We start from the raw sequence: 6,740 nt of genomic DNA on the forward strand, positions 1-6,740 counted from the left end.
TTTATATTCTGCCTGCCGTACTCTATCTGTGTGCCCTACTCTGCCTGCCCTACTCTGCCTGTATGTGCCATACCTTGCCTGCCCTATTCTACCTGTGTTTTCTATACTCTGCCTACCCTATTCTGCCATACCCTGCCTGTCCTATTCTGTCTGATTTTGCCATACTTTTCCTGTGTGTGCCAAATTCTGTTTGCCCTACTCTGCCTGTATGTGGAATACTCTGCTTGCCCTACTATGCATGTGTGTGTGCCCTACTCTATCAGTATGTTCCATACTTTTCTTGCCCTATTCTGGCTGTATATGCAGTAATTTATGTGCTGTAGTAAACCTGTTTGTGCCATACTCTGCCTGCCCAATTTTGCCTGGGTGTGCGCGCTCCATCCTCTGCCTGCCCTACACTGTATGTGTGTGCCATATACTACCTTTCCTGTGCTGCTTGTGTTTTCCATATTCTTCCATATTCCCAATCTACCTGTTTGTGCCATACTCTGCTTGTGTTTCATACTCTGTTTGCCCAAAGCTGCCTGTTTATGTCATACTCTGCTTGCCTCTATGTTGCCAGCATGTTCCATATTCTGCCTGCCCTATTCTATCTGTGTGTGCCATACTCTGCCTTCCCTGATCTCCCTGTATGTGCTATACTTTTCCTGTGTGTGCCTTACTCTGCCTGCCATATTCTGTCTGTATGTATAATATTCTGCTTACCCTATTCTCAGTGTGTGCCTTACTCTGTCAGTGTGTGCCATACAATATCTTCTCTGTGCCGCCTGTGTTTTCTATATTCTGCCTACCCCAATCAACCTGTTTGTGCCATACTCTGCTTGTGTGTTCCATACTCTGTTTGCCCTATTCTGCCTGTATGTGCACTGCTCTGCCTGTGCTAATCTGTCCGTGTTTGCCATACTCTGCCTGTTCTATTCTGCCTTTGTGTGCTATACTCTGCCTACCCCATGCAGCCGGTGTGTGCCATGCTGTGCCTGTGTGCTACATACTCTGCCTGCTCTACACTGCCTGTATGTGCAATACTCTGCTTACCCTACTAAACCTGTGTGTGCCATACTCTGCCTGTCCTATGTTGCCTGTGTGTTCCATAGTGTGTCTGCCCTTTGCTGCCTGTATATTTTATATTCAGCCTTTCCTACTCTATCTGTGTGCCCTGCCCTGCCTACCCCATGCTGCCTGTGTGTGCCATACCCTGCCTGCCCTATTATGCTTGTGTTTTCTATACTCTACCTGCCCTATTCTGCCATACTCTGCCTGTTCTATTCTGTCTGTTTTTGCCATACTCTTCCTTTGTGTGCCAAATTCTGTTTGCCCTACTCTGCCTGTATGTGAAATACTCTGCTTGCCCTACTACGCCTGTGTGTGCTTTACTCTGTCAGTGTGTGCCATACTCTGTCACTGTGTGGCATACTTTGCCTGCCCTATTCTGCCTGTATGTGTAATAATCTACTTGCCCTAGTAAACCGTATGCCTTATTCTGCCTGTCCTACACTGTATGTGTGTGCTATAACTGCTTGCCCTATGCTGTCCGTGTGTTCCATATTCTGCCTTCCCTACTCTGTGTGTGTGTGTTTCATACACTACCTTCCCTATGCTGACTGTGTTTTCCATATTCTGCCTACCCTACCATACTCTGCTTGCCCGAAGCTGCCTGTTTGTGTCATACTCTTCTTGCTTCTTTGCTGCAAGCATGTTCCATATTCTGCCTGTGTTCCACGTTCTGCCTGCCCTACTCTACCTGTGTGTGATATACTCTGCCTGCCCTGTTCTCCCTGTATGTTCCATACCATGCCTGCCCTGTTCTCCCTGTATGTGCTATTCTCTGCCTGCCTTATTCATCCTGTATGTGCAATACTCTACCTGCAGTAATCTGTATGTTTTTGCTGTACTTTGCCTGTTCTATTCTGCCTGTGTGTGCCATATTGTGCCTGCCCTGTTCTCCTTGTGTGTGTCATACTGTGCCTGCCCTGTTCTCCCTGTATGTGCCATACTCTGCCTGCTGTATTCTGCCTGTATGTGCAATACTCTGCCTGCAGTGTAGGGCAGGCAGAGTATGAAGCGCACACACATAGGCAAAATTGGGCAGGCAGAGTATGGCACAAACAGGTTTACGTAAATTATTGCATATACTGGCAGAATAGGGCAGGCAAAGTATGGCACACACTGACAGAGTAGTGCACACACACATGCATAGTAGGGCAAGGGCCCTACGCTGCCTGTGTGTTGCATATTCTGCCTGCCCTACTCTATATATGTATGCCCTAATTTGCCTGCCCTACGTTGCCTATGTTTGCTATACTATGTCTGCTGTATTCTGCCATACTCTATCTATCCTATTCTGCCTTCTTTGCAATACTCTTCCTGTGTGTGCCACATTCTGTTTGCCCGCTCTGCCTGTATGTGCCATACTCCGCCTGTCCTTTTCTGCCTGTATGTGGAATACTCTGCTTGCCCTACTAAACCTTTGTGTGCCAAAATCTGCCTGCCCAATATTGCCTGTGTGTGCCATACTCTGCCTGCCCTACACTGCATGTGTGTGCTATACTCTGCCTGCCCTACACTGCATGTGTGTGCTATACTCTGCATGCCCTATGCTGTCCATGTGTTCCATATTTTGCTTGCCCTATTCTTTCTGTATGTTCCATACACTTCCTTCCCTTGGCTGCCTGTATTTTCTATATTCTGGCTACCCCAGTCTACCTTTTTGTGCTATACTCTGCTTGTGTGTTCCATACTCTGCTTGCCCTATGCTGCCTGTGTGTTCTATATTCTGCCGCCCTTATTCTGCCTGTGTTCCACATTCTGCTTGGCCTACTTTATCTGTGTGTAAAATACTCTGCCTGCAGTGTTTTGCCTGTATGTGCAATAATCTGACGGTGCTAATCTGTCTGTGTGTGTCATACTCTGCTTGTTCTATTCTGCCTGTATGTGCAATAATCTGTTTGTCCTTTGTTGCCTGTGTGTTCCATATTGTGCCTGCCCTACACTGCCTGTGAGTTTCATATTCTGCCTGCCTTACTCTGCCTGTGTATGCCATACCCTGGCTGCCCTCCACTCACAATCCAATAGTTAACATTGAATTGAATTAAAAGAGAGAATACTGGACCCATGTTAAATATACGTGGCATTTCACTTTCCGGGAAGAGGAGGTATCGATTACCCAATTGAAATTTAATTTATTAAAGAAAAATAGTAAAAAAAAAACCCTCTCTCCACCACCTCACCTAATGGTCATGAGTATTTGGTCCTACGTAGTCAAGCAATTAATACACATTTCTCTACCTCAACACGCTATTATTTAAGCACAAACTCTTTGATTTGTCAATTAACTTAATTTATTTAATCCTCATTAATTAACAAATGAATTATATTTGAGATGTTATGCTAAGTTATTTTAGCTTTTGATAACTGCACTAAGCACTTTGTCAGTAGGTAAAAGATTGAGAATTGGCGAGGTGGTGGAGAGAGGGGTGTTTTTTTTTTTACTATTTTTCTTTAATAAATTAATTAAATTGGATTAGTAACCATATACTTGAAGAACAACTTCTCCGCCTTTGGCAGCTTTTGGAGTTGTTGCTTTGACTTCAGCTAAAATCTGCAGGTTGGAAAGCCCTGCTACACTTAAACCAGGATGACACCCTGGATGGAGCTCAAAGAAGATTTTTAGTGACCTTATTGCAAATTGTATTATGCAAAAATTACTTCCTTTTTCAGGATGATTACTATTTACAAATCAGGGGTACTGCCATGGGATCGAATGTTGCCCCGTCTTATGCAAATTTGTTTATGGATTTATTTGAACAAAAATTTGTATATAATGATGATGGATTCAGACGTCATTGTAGATGCTGGTTTCGCTACATAGACGATATCTTTGCAGTTTGGACGGGGCAACATTCGGAGCTCATGGAGTTTGTCGAAAGATTAAATGATTGCACTACATATATCAAATTTACCATACATTGTGATGCAGTAAGTATCCCATTTTTGGATGTAATGGTTAAAAATACCACAGAAGGTTGTTTGGATACAGATTTATTTGTTAAAAATACAGATAGAAATACACTGCTCAGATATGATTCTTTTCACCCTCCCCACATTAAGAAATCTCTCCCCAAATCGCAATTCCTTCGAGTAAAGCGTATAGTAAAACATCAGCAACAACGGGATGTAAGGATATCTGAAATGAAAGAAAAATTCAAATTAAGAGGGTATCCTGATAGGGTGTTAGACAGGATGGATAGTGAGAATAGACTGTTGGGACAGATCAGTGATAGGGTGGTACACCAAAAGACACGGAGAATCCCGTTTGTTAACCAGTTCAATATCTTAAGTGGTGAAATCTCGAAAATAATAAAAAAAGATTGGAGCTTACTAGCTAATAACATCCCAGATAAGGATATCTTTAAATCTTTACCAGTCATGTCATATACAAAGGCAGAGACAATTGGGACAAAATTGGTGAAGGCTGATTTGGGGCCCTCTGCAGGTTATAAACAAACCTTTTTGAAAAAACAAAAAAATGGAACCTTCCCATGCTGTGGATGTAACCATTGCAGCAGTGTGGTAAAAGGTGAATGGATACATCATCCCCTAAAAGGGACCCGTATCCCAATTAAAGGTTTCTATACATGTGCTTCTACCTATGTAGTGTATAGTTTAAAATGCCCTTGCGGAAAAAGATATGTTGGGAAAACCATACGTTGTATTAGGGATAGATTAACAGAGCATAAGTCAGCCATTAGAAACAAATTGAACCAGCCGGTAGCCAAACACTTCAACGAAAATGGCCACACAATTAGTCAACTGCGTTTTTAAATTTTGGACTCAGTATCAAAGAGGAGACGTGGGGGAGATCGTGGCAAGGAGTTGCTACGTAAGGAGGCCCATTGGATAAAGAAACTGGGTACCATGTCCCACAGGGTTTAAATCAGGAGTACGATCTGAGTCCATTTTTATTTAAATAATAATTGTAAAGAAAATATTTTATCTTTTGCAGGTTTCATTCAAATCTTCTGTCTACTCGGGAGTGGGCTATTACCTTGAATGGACAGTACCATATGACAGATAAGCCAATTGTCTATACTATACAGACTCTATATGTAAGAAATTTAAAGTAAAGGTCTATGATAGATACATTTGTATTAAAATAATATGTGCAGAATGAAACACTGTTATATGTTTTAATGATACTATGTTATAATTTGGTCCTCAAGGATACTATGTTATAATATGGTCTGACACTAGGTGGCGGTATATTTTAGGCTATTTAAAGCCATGTGGTTATTGAATTTTATGCTTGACAAAGAGTGGAGTGCCACTCGAAACGTTGCACTATGTTGCTATGCTGCTATGCAATGCTTTGCAAACAATAAAGGCGGTCTTAATGAAAAATTGGCGTGCTGTCGATGGATATACTTTCATGTGATATAAAGAAGCCTTTGTGAACAGGCTTAAGGACGTGCACCCACCAAGAAAATTGGGCCTAGTAAGTAAGTGCGGTTTTGATTGGAAGCCCTGCTACTAGACATGTTATTATATTCACTGTTCCAAAGCAGTAGATTTTTCCTCAAATATAAATCTAGGAACCAGGGCCCAATGTTAATTTGCTTAGGTGCCCATCATCACTAATAGCAGCCCTAACGTATGATATATTGTATAAAAGCACCTACCATCTCCTAAACAAACTGGGACTGACCATTCCAATCTAAATTATTTAAACCTGATTTAGTACACATGCATTATTTGCATATGCAAATTAGGGGTGGGAAGGGGAAAACATTTTTTACTTCCTTGTTTTCTGACAAAAAGTCACTTGATTTTGCTCCCCACCAATAATTTGCATATGCAAATTAGGGTTCAGATTTGGTTTGGCCGGGCAGAAGGATTCGGCCGAATCCGAATCCTGCTGAAAAAGGCCGAATCCCGAACCGAATCCTGGATTCGGTGCATCCCTAATTATTTTCCACAAAATGTGTAGCTAGCATGTCTGTGCTGCACTTACTAACGCCACATTGCCTTACTGGAAAAGTTACTTTATACACTTTTAACATGATTAAAACCTGATTCAGTTCAAATGCCATATTATTTTCCATCATATGTGTTCCTATAGTAGCTGTGCTGCACTTACCTCTCATCTAAAGCTGCCTTTGATAATCTTGTAACTGTCACTAGTGTTTCCGACGGTCACTTTGTAGTTGAAATACAGCTACAATCTGCAGGTTGGAAAGCCCTGCTCTAAAGTGTTACTGACTCCACATTTGAAAAGTTACTTTACATACATTAAACATGATTTAAACATGATTTAGTACACATGCAATGCCATTTCCCCTAATATATGCCTCTAGAGCATCTGTGCTGCCCTTACCTCTGTTCTAAAGCTGCATCTGGCAATCTTGTAACTGTCACTACTGGTTTTAACTGTCACTTTGTAGTTCACTTACTGCAATCTGCAGGTTGGAAAGCCCTGCTCTAAAGACTTACTGATTCCAGCTTGTCTCACTGGAGATATCACTATACACATTTTATACATTAAAACATGATTTAGTACAAGTGCAATGTCAGGGGGCATAGTAGGTATGGTCACACTGCACATGGATGCTTTTAGATCTGGGTTGGTGGGACAGCCATGGGCTTTTGTTACAACACAAGCTGTTCCCGGTGTCCAAATCCACAAATTGGGGATTTAACTAAAAATTACTCTGACAAAAACCTAAGACCAAATGGCACATCACCAA

The 6,740-nt window shown here is 41.8% G+C and overlaps 1 long non-coding RNA gene across 1 annotated transcript in view; it reads left to right on the forward strand.

Moving 5' to 3' along the window:
* Positions 1 to 5,398, forward strand: part of LOC121394586 — a 60,968-nt gene extending 55,570 nt beyond the window's left edge. Inside the window, exon 3 of the long non-coding RNA XR_005961798.1 lies at positions 5,003 to 5,398. This is a non-coding gene — a long non-coding RNA (uncharacterized LOC121394586). The remainder of the gene's footprint in view (positions 1 to 5,002) is intronic.
* Positions 5,399 to 6,740: the final 1,342 nt, after the last annotated feature.

The sequence above is a fragment of the Xenopus laevis genome, chromosome 1L, assembly GCF_017654675.1.
Source record: "Xenopus laevis strain J_2021 chromosome 1L, Xenopus_laevis_v10.1, whole genome shotgun sequence".
Classification (NCBI taxonomy): domain Eukaryota; kingdom Metazoa; phylum Chordata; class Amphibia; order Anura; family Pipidae; genus Xenopus; species Xenopus laevis.